The sequence below is a fragment of the Ailuropoda melanoleuca genome, chromosome 7 (genome assembly GCF_002007445.2).
Source record: "Ailuropoda melanoleuca isolate Jingjing chromosome 7, ASM200744v2, whole genome shotgun sequence".
Taxonomy (NCBI): Eukaryota; Metazoa; Chordata; class Mammalia; order Carnivora; family Ursidae; genus Ailuropoda; species Ailuropoda melanoleuca.
In genome coordinates, this window is record NC_048224.1 from 1,064,059 (window position 1) to 1,078,376 (window position 14,318).

Consider the following 14,318-nt stretch of genomic DNA (forward strand, 5'->3'; position numbering starts at 1 on the left):
GACATACATACCAGAAGGAGATCATAAGAAACAGTTTACAGGCAAAAGGAATTTGGATTTTAAGGGTAAATCCTTGTTTCATATAAGCTAGCTATGTTCCTAATCAAAGTTTTCCCATTTTCTATGATGGGATAAAATTGGTCTTTTTTTTTTTTCAAGATTTTATTTATTTATTTGACAGAGAGAGAGAGAGAGAGACAGCCAGCAAGAGAGGGAACCAAGCAGGGGGAGTGGGAAAGGAAGAAGCAGGCTCCCAGCAGAGGAGCCTGATGTGGGGCTCGATCCCAGAACGCCAGGATCACGCCCTGAGCCAAAGGCAGACGCTTAACGACTGAGCCACCCAGGCGCCCCTAAAATTGGTCTTTCTGACATTCAGCTTAAGATACTCTAGAGGAAGTTGAGAAACATTTCTCTAAAGGTGTCAAATCATGGAGTTACCGTGCTGTAGGTTTCTTTGCATTGTCTTTATTTTTAACTTGAATCCTTTAAAATTACCAACAGCATCTTGAGTAAGAAACTCTGTGCAGTACCTCCATACCCTGCTATGCCTGGAATGTGCTGAAACACCCTTTCTCCGTAACTAGATCTGACTGGCGTGGCTTGATGTGAAGTAGTTTCACTCACGACCAGTTACTGTTCCTGGATGTAATAGCTATCTTTTGTTTTACCTGACTACCCCTTTTACCTCTCTTTCTCTCTTTTTCCAAAAATGTCTTTTTGTTGCCTTCAATTAAAAATCAGACCACTGACTGGCTATTTCTTCCTTGCGAGTGTCTCATAGCATCGGGGGGCCTTATTTTTTCCTTTTTTAAAAAGATCGATTTAAATAGTTTTCTATAAAAAGCCCTTTTTCAAAGTATTGTCCTTTACTGGTGCAGATTGTTAGGGTCATGTGCCTGTGAAGATGCTGTCAGTGGAGTCATGTGCACCTTAGGTTCAGGCTTCTGCTTTGGTTTGAATACAGTCATCGGAATAGACATCTGTAGCAAATTTTTTTTTCTTTTTTTTTTTACTCACTGTCTCCTTTATACCCCATGGTTAGTTAGGAAAAAAGATCATCAGTGTAGGGATTAGATAATGATTGTAGCAATTTCTAGAACACCAGCCAAAGTAGAATTCTGTCTCTAGTAATACAAGTAGTGAAACATACTCATGTTTATTTCCATATATCATCATGTTCATTTCTTCTTTCCCCTACTTTATTGTACCCAGCACAAACCATTTTCCCCTTAGTGTCAAAATAAAGGACAATTCTGACTAACGTAATTACTTCTTACTGTACATTATTTTTGAATTTTAATTACCCTTCTCCATCATCGCCTGTGTTTTAGTGTAGCTTTTTGGAAGGGAATGGGTTATACTAACACATGAGGAAAACTACTTTCCCCTGTGTCCTTATTTTCCCAGGTAGTTTATTTCGATGTTGGCCATCATAAATTGGCCTAGAGTTTCTCCATGGAGAGCAGTTCTGATTTCAATCAGCATGGCTTTCAAAAATTTTAAGTGAATTGGTTTAAGAAAGTCATCTCAAAGGTTTGAGGTTAAATATCTTGCTGAAATATTGGGGTGATTGTAGCATTTGCAGTCCTATGCTCTGTATTTTAATATGTGAAGGACATAGTAAAAGGGTCCTCTGATGATTTTTGAGAATTGAAATTAAAAAATCAGAGAATTTTAGTGATGACTAAATATTTTTACAAGTTTCCATACTAACAGTGGGAAATAATCTGTGTCCTGGAGTAAATTATATTTGGCCCTTGAACAACACAGGTTTGAATTGTGTGGGTCCACTTATAAGTGAATTTTTTTCAGTAAATACAGTACAGTACTGTAAATGTATTTTCTCTTCCCTATAATTTTCGTAATAAAATTTTCTTTTTGAGGGGCGCCTGGGTGGCACAGCGGTTGAGCATCTGCTTCGGCTCAGGGCGTGATCCCGGCATTGTGGGATCGAGCCCCACATCAGGCTCTTCCGCTATGAGCCTGCTTCTTCCTCTCCCACTCCCCCTGCTTGTGTTCCCTCTCTCGCCGGCTGTCTCTATCTCTGTTGAATAAATAAATAAAATCTTTAAAAAAAAATAAAATAAAATTTTCTTTTTGGAACACCTGGGTGGCTCAGTCAGTTAGGTGTCTGCCTTAGGCTGAGGTCATGATCTCGGGGTTCTGGGATTGAGTCCCGCATTGGGCTCCTTGCTCAGCAGGGAGCCTGCTTCTCCCTCTGCCTGCCATTCCTCCTGCTTGTGTTCTCTCTCTCACAGATAAATAAAGTCCTTAAAAAATATATTAAAAAAATAAAATTTTCTTTTCTCTAGCTTACTTTATAGTAAGAATACAGTATATAATACATATGTAAAATGTGTTGATAGACTGTTTATGTTATTGGTAAGGCTTCTGGTCAATGGTAGGCTATTAGTAGTTAAGTTTTGGTGGAGTTAAAAGTTATATGTGGATTTTCAACTGCATGAGGGTTTGGCCACTATAACCCCCGAGTTGTTCAAGGGTCAACTGTATTTATATCATGGAGCTCTTGAATGTTACCTCTGCCTTTTGCCTCTGTGTCTGGTACAGCTGGAAGTGAATGAACATCATCATTATTAGAAAATGATGAGCAGTGGGATTAGTGCTCAAGTCCAGCTTCTTTTGGGAATTTTTCTACCCTAACTACTGGGCTCCTTTTGCATTCCTCATATACAAGTAGGTATATGTCAGTCAGGAACATAACTAGAGTAGAGCATCTGAGAAGCTGTGTCTCTAAACAGCACTCAGTATCTTCTGCTGGTAAATGAGCATTTCTCTATTGAAGCTGGAATTTGACTCTGTAACAGGAAAACAGCAAAGGGAAAAAATATTGATCCAGCACCTCTGGGAATTTATGTGCAGCTAGGAGAGAAGAGTCACCACTAAGTTGTTCTCAAAGGACTTTCGAGACTATAGAGACCGTTCTGCTTAGTGGCAGATCCAGTAATTACAGAATCTGTAAGGATTTCCTGACTCCCAGCCTGTTCTTCCCTGGAAGATTTTCCATGCTTACCAGCAAAACACTGGTTGTTGGTGGTAGAGCAGAGGGGGGATATGTGAGAAAAGAGTGATGTTAGAACATAGTGTCTTTACATAAGAACTAGTATCTAATTCTTCTTTGTTTTTGTTTTTAGTGAAAAAAAATCTTAAATGTATACTGAACATTTTATTATTATTTATAATTGAAAAAGCAATCACTAACCTGCCTCTGGTTTTCTTTTAATTGAAATGCTTTTCAGTTACATTTTTCCTTAAGTTAGGCAGCTGCGCAAGGTGATCCTGAAACACGGGTTAATATTCTATATTTTTTTCTGTTTATTAAGTAATTATACAAATGTTGAATTAAACATAAACTTGAAAGAGAAGTTTGGGTGGGTCCTTTTATTTTTGAAGCATTCCTTATATGTACCTATCCTCTTCTTGTGATATGTCAACATAATGGCATATTCCTGTTCTCCAATTTCAGCGCTTTGTGGTTGAGTACCTGTAGGGAAGGAAAGTGTGTGTGTAGCATGGGTGATCCAGGCAGGCTCCAAGAACAACACACTTGCCTGGCCTCAGAAGGTACTGGGAGTGAGGGGATGGACCCACTAGGCTTGGCAAGCTCAGAAGTCTGCCACAGTATTTATTTTTCCTTGGTTGGTGAAGATGGGGGCTCAAAGGCTCTCATGCATTTCCCTTAATATTCCAGCACTGATACAGGATAAGGGACTTTAAGGCCATCATGACCCAGTACCAGCTTCGCTCTCCAGCTTCGTTCCTCTCAACTACCTTCCATGAATCCTCCTTTTCATCCATTCAAACAACTTTTTTTCCTTCTGAATGTAATCTGCTTTTTACTTCCATGCACTTCCCCCAAATTATTGCTTTGCTTGTGCTACTCTTTTCTTTCTTTCTTTTTTTTTTTTTTAAAGATTTTATTTATTTACTTGACAGAGATAGAGACAGCTAGCGAGAGATGGAACACAAGTAGGGGGAGTGGGAGAGGAAGAAGCAGGCTCATAGCAGAGGAGCCTGATGTGGGGCTCGATCCCATAACGCCGGGATCACGCCCTGAGCCGAAGGCAGACGCTTAACCGCTGTGCCACCCAGGCACCCCTACTCTTTTCTTTCTTGAATCATACTCACCTCACCACTTACTCCTCCTTTCCTACCTCTGCTGTCCTGTTATATGCATGCTTACTTAGCTTTAGAATGCCTCTTGTCACTTTATATTGTGCTTCATTATTTGTCTGTCTGTCTCCCTACTCTCACTCCTTTCGTCTTGCCTTCCCTGCCTAATCCAAGGTTAACCACTGTGGCTTAAATCACCTGTGGATCCAAAAGCAGGAAAGCCCTGGTGATCAGTATCTTTGAAATCATCCATTAGCCAAATACTTTCATATGATATGTGCTTTCATATTAAAGGAAAATATAGGTTCTTATCCAGGAAATATTCTCTGTATGTGTATATGTATAGGAAAACATCTAGTTTTCATTAGCTGGAGAAATATATATAGCAGCTAACCCAGTTTAGTATTCCGACTGTATTAGAATCTTCTTTACCACTGTGCCAAATCCTAGGACATGCTGAAAGTTAAAATGGAGCTGCGACGTTGCAGACATGGCCAATGCCTTGGAGACCTGAGGGCCCCCAGAGTAACGATATTCCAGTGGGATGGTTGCTTGGCTAGCACCGCAGTGTGTATTTGTATTTGTTGCCTTTCTTCCTAGTTTGAGGTTATGTTTAACTCCTCATGCTTTTGCTGACTCGGGTTTTCATCAGCAGCACTTTAATCGTGCTGACACAGACTCCAGACCTCCTCCTATACTGATATTCTGAACATGAATTTTGTCAGACCCCCTGCCTGACCCCTCATGGTTCATTCTTTGTACTCTGAAGCCATCATCCTGCAAATATGTATGCATTACTTTTAAATTTACATTTGTTTCCAAAGTAAATATTCCAGCTTTTCCTACTATGGACTTTCAAGATGTTTACTGCTTTTGTACTTACTGTGCACCTAACTCCCTTGGTGAATTGATAAGGTTAATGTTTCTCAAGCAAGTGTGCCCTAAGGACAGCCCCATAAACACACAGGAGGTATCATAAACATGGTAGTGGCTGGTGCAGTAATACTCTGCACAGTGATCCTCACCATTGTTGGTGGCAGTTGGATTTGACATACTAATGCTGTCAAGTGGAGTTTTGCTGGAGACTCTGAAAAGTAAGTTGAAAGTTTATAAGAAAATATTCAAGATTATTATCAGGTGATCTTAATTTTGTTTTGTGTATTGGTAATTTTTCATATTCAAACATTTAAAAAAATGGGCAAAAATGTATTTTAAAGAGACATGGAATGTCAATGTGTGATGGATTAGATTACCAAATAACCCTCCAATTACAAAAGAACTAGAAATCATTGATAAAATAGAGCGATCAACCTTTATACACGCATGGAGAGGCAAAACCACATAACGTATTTCTGCCTGTCTACAGTCATGGTCACCTGGCTCCAGTTCTCTGTTAGCTGTGAGACCTCCCATGCTTCGACAGCTGTGTTTACAAAGTAGGGACTGGAATAGCATCTGCCACACGGAGCTGTTTTGAGGGTTAAAAGCCTCTGTGTAAAGCACTCAGAACACTTGTTGGCATGTAATGAATGTTTGTTGTTGTTGTTGTGATACGATTATGAGGAGCAGGTGGAAGGTGATAGCTGAGCTCTCAAGAAATGAGGAAAATCCAGAGGGGAGTCAGAGACAAATGACATCAGATTGGTAGGGGAGAGCTAATGCTGTGGCTAAGGTAAATATGCCAGGACTAGAGTAGAAGCTTGGAAATCAGAGTGAAGACCTCATAGGATCCCTCAGACACACAAAACTGGACTCTTAGAAACCCTTAACAAAGGGTTTTTAAGGGTGTACTAGGGAAAAATAGCCAAAATGGACCATAGGCATAGGCAGAGGGACAAGAGGGCTTGCCACCTGGATCTGGGCTTGAATGAGGAAAGGGGATATAGGTTAATAAGAGAAAGTTACCCTAACAATTCCTAACCATAGGACTGCCATCAAATAAATATATCTCAAGTCAGAAATTTAAAGTAAAAGTGGGTCCCGACTGTTAATGTTTCTAGGGCATCTAGCAGAAGCAATTAACAAAATCTTTTGAATCCACTCTGAAGTGGAATCTGGTTTATTACTGGAAAATAGACTCTGACTAAATCCAGGCCTAGTTGTCCCTTATCAGGTGTTTTTTTTGTTTTTTTGTTTTTTGTTGTTGTTTTAAAGATTTTACTTATTTATTTGAGAGACAGAGAGAGCATGGGCGAGGGGGAGAGGCAGGAGAGGGAGAGGGACATGCAGACTCCCGCTGAGCAGGGAACCCAACATGGGGCTTGATCCTACAACCCTGAGATCGTGACCTGGAGCCGAAAGCAAAAGTCAGATGCTTAACCCCCTGAGCCACCCAGGTCCCACCCCCCTCCCCCTTATCAGTTTTTTGACTGAGATTGGCCTCAGTTTCTTCTTGGGTTAAATGTAGGAATTGACCAGAAATGATCGGGATTTCTAATTTACAGGCTCAGGAATGGATTTTTAGCATTTTAAATACCCTGAAATGACATGTGGTGATATGTTGAGCTCATATGATTTCTAGAGTAATTATACAGAAAGATTGAAAGACACAGATACCCATCTGTACCATGTTTACCCAACTGCAAAGGTGACCCCACCTACAAGTTTGAAAATTGACAAGATTCAGATTAAAGCCCTGCTATAGCTCTAATTTTCTCTGTTCTGAACTGTCTGGATAACTCTTTATAAATCATCAGTTCAGGAAGTGCAGTATGGTAATGAGCTGCTAAGCATCTCTTTGAAATTAAAGACAGCTTAGACCCTGATCCCTATCTCTATAATGTCTGCATGCCTTGAGGGTTAGATTAGGAGTGTGTTTCAGACAATGTTACGGCAATTTATTTTTTTAGACAGTCTGTCTCTATTAATATTATAATTCATTTAGTAATGGATTAAATATTTAAATGTAGAGATGGAAGAGATGGAAATTGCTGTTTTAATTAGAGATTATTCTTGGTATTTGACCGTTATTTAACCCATTTAACCTAGGTTTTCAGTTATTTTAAAGAACAAAATGTATACATTTAAGTACAGTTAAGTAAGGAAAATCTCAGGAACACAAGTCTGACAAAATTTGTTTACTTTCCCAAATGATTTTCTCTGTTTCACACTCCTTTTGTTAAAATGCTCATGTTTATAATGCAGCTGCATGCTGAATTGGTCAGAAGCACATTTTCCCACGACTAGAACTACCCACTGATTTCACTTTATTGGAGATTTTTCTTTTCTTCTGGGATTGCCTGATATTTCCTGTGGCATTTTCTGAAATTTAGCCTGGATCATTCAGTCATTGTAAGTACTACTAGTATACAAGCTGGTTCCTGGGCACTTTGCAATTATCCCTCTAACAAAAGGACTTTATTTATTTATTTATTTATTTATTTATTTATTTATTTATATGTTCAGTTAGCCACTTTCTAGTACATCATTAGTTTTTGGTGTAGTGTTCAGTGGTTCCTTAGTTACGTATAACACCCTGTGCTCATCACAGCATGTGCCCTCCTTAATACCCATCACACTGTTACCCCCTACCCCTACCCGCCCCCCCTGAAACCCTCAGTTTATTTCCTGGGTCCATGGTCTCTCATGGTTCATCTCCCTCTCTGATTTCTCCCCCTTCAGATTTCCCTCCCTTCCCCTATGGTCCTCTGTATGTTACACATATGAGTGAAACCATATAATTGTCTTTCTCTGTTAGACTTACTTCACTTAGCATAATCCCCTCCAGTTCTTTCCATGTCGATGCAAATGGTGGGTATTCATCCTTTCTGATGGCTGAGTAATACTCCATTGTATATATGGACCACATCTTCTTTATCCATTCATCTGTTGAAGGGCATCTCGGCTCCTTCCACAGTTTGGCTATTGTGGACATTGCTTCTCGGAACATTGGGGTGCATGTGCCCCTTCTTTTCATTACATCTGTATCTTTGGGGTAAATACCTACTAGTGCAATTGCTAGGTCATAGGGTAGCTCTATTTTTCACATCTTGAGGGACCTCCATACTGTTTTCCAGAGTGGCTGTACCATCTTGCATTCCCACCAACAGTATAAGAGGGTTCCCTTTTCTCCACATTCCCGCCAACATTTGTTGTCTTCTGTTTTGTTAATTTTTGCCATTCTGATTGGTGTAAGGTAGTATTTCATTGTGGTTTTGATTTGTATTTACCTGATGGCTAGTGATGTTGAGCATTTTTTCATGTGTCTGTTAGCCATTCGTATGTCTTCTTTGGAGAAGTGTCTGTTCATATCCTCTGCCCATTTTTTTGACTTGATTATTTGTTTTTTGGGTGTTGAGTTTGAGAAGTTCTTTATAGCTCTTGGATACCAGTCTTTATCTGTAGTGTCATTTGCAAATATCTTCTCCCATTCCAAGTGTTGCCTCTTAGTTTTGTTGACTATTTCCTTTGCTGTGCAAAAGCTTTTTATCTTGATGAAGTCCCACAAGTTCATTTTTGCTTTTGTTTCACTTGTCTTTGGAGATGTGTCTTGAAAGAAGTTACTAGGGTGATGTTGAAGAGGTTCTCCCCTAGGATTTTGATGGATTCTTATCTCACATTGAGGTCTTTCATCCATTTTGAGTTTGTCTTTGCGCCTGGTGTAAGGGAATGGTCCAGTTTCATTCTTCTCTATGTAGCTGTCCAGTTTCCCCAGCACCACTTATTAAGGAGACTGTCTTTTTTCCTTTGGATATTTTTTCCTGATATGTCAAATATTAGTTGACTATAGAATTGAGGGTCCATTTCTGAAGTTTCTATTCTGTTCCATTGGTCTATGTGTCTTTGTGCCAATACTATGCTGTCTTGGTGATCACAGCTTTGTAATATAGCTTGAAGTCAGGCAATGTGATGCCCCAGCTTTGTTTTTCTTTTTCATCATTCCCTTGGTGATTCAGGGTCTTTTCTTGTTCCATACAAATTTTAGGATTGTTTGTTCCAGCTCCTTAAAAAATGCCAATGGTATTTTAGTAGGGATGGCATTGACATTATTTAGAATTGGCTGTTTCACTTTACCTTTGGTAGATAGTTGTTTTAGGAGAGAATTATGCCCTTCAGTCCCTGGCATGCTGTAACTCCCTCCTTTCTGACAGAATTGGTATAGATGTGGCAGTCTTCATTTTATTTCTTTTATTTTAAGGATTAAGTGGATATGCTGACCAAATATAATAATGATGTCTTTTATTTATTCAAACTTTACAAATATTATTTAAGTATTAAATTAGATAACAATTTTAAATATTGAAAGCACCCATTTGTTTGTTTTGCCAGATGGTAATGAGTACATGACTGTTTATGGTGGCAACCAGAAAACTTGTTCTAGTCTTTCCTTGGCTGTTAATGGCCATGTGGCCGTGGAGAGCAAAGTCATGTAATCTCTCTACAGCTCATCTTGTTTCCTCATCTCATTAATAATTCTAAAGTTTCTTTCAAACTCTAAAGTTTCATTCAAACTTGAATCCTATGAAAATATAAGAGGAGAAGATACTATGTAGTCCCTTGCCCCATGTTAGCCTTTCATTGAAAAGCAAAATAGTGAAGTATAGGAACATCCCTCATCAACAGTGTTTCCCCTCTGTAAAAAGTTCCCTGCAATTTAAAAACAAAACGAATGCTATTTTATGACAATTGTATGTCATGCTCCAGGCGTTATTAATTTTTACATAATGATCTCTTTGTTCCATCAATTCTTATTAGCTTGAGGTAATATTATACTTTCATAATAAGCACAGTTGTATTTTTATCTGTTTAAGCAATAAAACAGCAACTTCAGCAGATTACTAAGTAGATTGGCTTGGAATGTTGGTTGATAGGTCACTGCCAATGTTTTCCTGCATTATGTGGACATAAAACATTAAATGTTGTTGGCACTCAGATTTAATAGATATTTTACCTAGCACTCAGCTGTGTAATAATTGTCAGGCATTCTCTGTTTAGCTTGATTTCTTTGTCAGTAAATTCCATCAGAAGCCCCAATGGCATCAACTGTTACTGCAATATGGGGAATAAAAATCAAAACACCTTGCTTTTGTTACGCTAGTGGCTTCAAAAGCGGGTTAGAGGGAAAAATGCTAGCTTTTAACTTACATAGTTACTTTCTGTATTTTTTAGAATCAGTCTTGGAACTTTTTTTTTTCAGAGCAAACTCTTAATAAAGCCTATATATATAATACATATGTATATGTACCAGAAACATTCTTTTTTTTTTTTTCCTAAACAATGGTTGGCATGAAGTCTTATGATCAAGCATCTGAGTGTGCTAAAATCATTGGGTTTATAAAATGATAGTCAAGACTTTGATTCTCTTGAATTCATGTGTTTATTGTTACTCTTAAAGTCTGGTAGAAACATCTGAGAGATAGCTTTTGATAGTACAATTATATGGTTCATTCCATATTTTAGAAAAATAAGTTACTGTATTAGGTTGAAATGTATGAAATTTCTAATATTTGATTTTTTTCTCTACAGAAACTGCAGTTTAATACAACTTAATGTATTACTCTACATTTCCTTACACTTGTACACAACTGCTTTCCCTGGAGACAAAGATGTCTTAACCCAATAGGCCATTTAATTATCCCATATTTTGTACCATATTTTCTGCATTTTTATTTCCACCTTTTGTTTGGTTGTGGAACTATGAAAATCAAGTGTAAGTGTGCAAAGTTTACATAGGTTTTAAAATTTAATTTTATGATTACTTGATGGCCTTCATTTTCTTTGTTTTGCTTCTGACTATTGGAAACTTAGTTCCAAGCTAGCAATGTTCTCTGCAGGTTCATATTTGGGAACCATTGTCCTGGATCTTAGGAAGGGACTTTTCATTGCTGAGGCTTGGCGGTGGTTGCTTAAGTGACATGTGTAAGGCTCCCAGAGAGTGAGTGATTAGGAATCTGATATGATTAGGAATGATAATAGTGATTATCATCATTTCAGTTCTGTATAGTGTTGTGTTTTTTTTTTTCTTTTCTCTTTTCTGCATTTTAGTTTCCCAGTTTTAGGAAGATGATGAGGTGACTGCTTTTTTAATATGTATCAAATGGATCTCTAAATTCTATGCTGATATTCTGTTGTTTTATTGCTTATGTTTTGTTTTGGGGAAACATTTTCAAGATTGAACCATACAGTGATTTTTACAGTGCTAATAAAAAGGAATAGAAACTTAAGGAAAAAAGGTTTGCTATAACATGTGAACGTGTTTGAATATTACTCAAATATTTCCATAGTTGTTAATGTCTTTTCTTGAGGAAATATACTTTATAATACTTGTAAGTAAGTTTGCCAAAGATCTGGGGTAAGAACCTTCTTGGGAGAGAACAGTGAGTACAAAGAACCCCAAGATGGCCTGAGTATGGCATGTTTGAAGAGCATCAAGTAGTATAGCTGAGAGGACTACCTGATGGCTTTGGATGTGGAATGGCAGAATAAACATTTGCCACCATGTTCTCTTCTTATTTCTGTGCCTTCTCTCAAGTAGTCAGTGCCCTTGTTTCCCTAGAAGTTGGCATCATGGGCGCTCCACATGAAATTCTTATCTGTCTCCTTTGCAGCTGTATTGTTTAAAATGCTGAGCAATTCCCCTGTCAGTGCTTGGGTCAAAATGTCTCAGGATACTGCTGTCCTTTACGTAGATGACCAGGGCTGACTTTTAGCTAAAGAGAGCTTTTTTTTGCATGTAAATTTTAACATGCCAGTGGTTCTTTGCTTAGAGATCTTGTTCAGTCAGTTTTTGACATTGTATTATAGATGCTATAGATAATGAAATAGTTTAGGAAGCTGAAGGTTTCTCCCATGGGAACTTTTGAACTCTCTGAAGGCAAAGGACTATTTATTTTTATTTCTAATTTTCAGCATTTGTCATATTGCCTAGCACACTGTGAGTTTCATATGCTCACTTTTTCACCTGTCTTTGATTTGATGCTCAGAATAAGCATCTTTTGCTACCATGTTGTCAGCTAGTTATCCAAAGATAGGCCAGCTTTCCTTTAGGAATTTTCTTCTCCCCATCCCTACCACAATGTGAGAATTGACCATGCTGCTTTCTTCCTATTGTATACATCATTAGTAATTGTTATTTACTATTCTTGAAGGTATATGGTATTATCATCATTATTCCTGTTGAGGAAACTGAGCTCAGAGACTTTATTTCACTTGTTCAGGGCCACAAGGCTGGTAGTTGGTAGATAACAGGCTTTAAATCTGGTCTAGTTTCCAAGTTTGTACTCTTTTTACTTTATCACATTAGGAACCCCTGATAACAGCCCCAGTACTGATAAAAGAAGGTGAAGTGAACATATATAAATGTCTAAGAACTGTCCATCTCTGTTGAGTAGTCCCTCTTTCTGTCCATGTGTATTGTAAGAATGTGTACATATGTGAAATATGAGCTAACATTCTTTAACGAGTTTAAGTAACATTGGAACATTGGTAATGCCAAAGTTCTCCATGAAACCCATCTCCGCAGAGCTACTGTAAGTATCAGGACATTTTTGTGTAATAGGAATTTTGAAGGAATGTACTTTGAAATCTTTCTTTTTCTTTTTCTTTCTTTCTTTCTTTCTTTCTTTCTTTCTTTCTTTCTTTCTTTCTTTCTTTCTTCCTTTCAAAAGATTGATTTATTTGAAAGAATCAGTGGGGAGGGGCAGAGGGAGAGGCAGAGAGAGAATCTCAAGCAGACTCTGCACAGAGCACAGAGCTTGATACAGGGCATGATCCCACAACCCCCGAGACCATGACCAGAGCTGAAACCAAGAGTCAGATGTTCAACTGACTGCTCCACCCAGATGCCCCTATTTTTGTTGTTTCAAACAGTATATTGAATGCGTTGTAATTCATCCTTTTGAAATGTTTTTAACATCTCTGTTATTGTAATGTTATGTATAAAGAATAAGACTATGTCTAACCATTTAGCTTAAGAAGTGCTTTAGAACTGGGGCGCCTGGGTGGCTCATTTAGTTAAGCATCTGACTCTTGGTTTCAGCTCAGGTCATGATCTCAGGGTCTTGAGATCAAGCCCTGTGCCAGGCTCTGTGCTCTGTGCTCTCTCTAAAATAAATAAATAAATCTTTAAGAAAAGAGAAGTGCTTTAGAACTAAAACAGAATTCTGTGTTATCCATTATTACATTAGCATTTTAGGAGATTTCATTTTCCCTTAGTACATAATTTAATTTTTCCTCAATGTCAGTTCTTTCCAGTAAAACCATACCTTAAAGTCCTATAATTTTTTCTTTTTGTACTTTTGAGCACACCTGTACAAACTTTTAAAACTCAGCAATTCATAAAATCATTAAAATTCAGTTTGTACACAGATTATTAAGTAGTCTGTATAGGAACAATAAAGTTCCCAAGTTTGGATGTGTTTATTTGAGTAGTTCATTTATGCTCTTGTTCCTCTCCCCTCATCCTCCTCCCCCACAATTTCTTCCAGGACATTTGAAACCGTATATAATGCCTCCCAGGACTGAGATTTTGCTCAAGTACCTGAAAAATAACAGATGCTGCTGTGCTCTTCATAGCAGAGAATAATGCTTGACCAGCCAAACACATCACTGGGACATAGCCCCAGCAGCAAAATGCTTGTGGTGCTTGGTAAAGGGAAAATCATACTGTAGTAGAGTAGATGGCTTTTCCCATCTGTTGGATTCCATCAGTTAAGTCCTGGCAACGGCCCTTCAACAATGGCCCAAATGTTTTTTGTTAAGAAATCTACTTTTAGTAAGCAAAATTTGAAAAGACTGTACTGAGGAGTGAATAAATCTGACATATGTCTACTTTTAAACTGTTTTCCCAGTTCATAGGAGCTACCTAATATTATTTTGACTGCAGGTTTTTTTCTTAAAGATTGCATGTTTTTATAATTACAAAAACTTACAAATCCCCTTTCCTTTATTCCAGACTTTTAAATATATTTTATAGAATTGAAATCATATAGCTTTGAGTATTTTAAATTTATTAATGCAATATTCATATTCATTTAATATTATGTTATATATGTATTTATATTTATGATATTTCAGTAATGCTCTTCATCCTTTCTAGGGGTACCTGGTGACTCAGTTGGTTAAGAGTCTGACTCTTGATCTCAGCTCAGGTCTTGATCTCAGGGCTGTGAGTTCAAGCCCTGCATTGGGCCCCACGCTAGGCATGGAGCCTACTTAAAAACAAAAAAACCCACAGAACATCCTTTCTA

At 37.9% G+C, this 14,318-nt stretch overlaps 1 protein-coding gene across 14 annotated transcripts in view; it reads left to right on the forward strand.

Moving 5' to 3' along the window:
- KDM4C (lysine demethylase 4C) overlaps nucleotides 1-14,318 on the forward strand; it is a 502,429-nt gene that overhangs the window by 325,253 nt on the left and 162,858 nt on the right. The window lies entirely within an intron of this gene.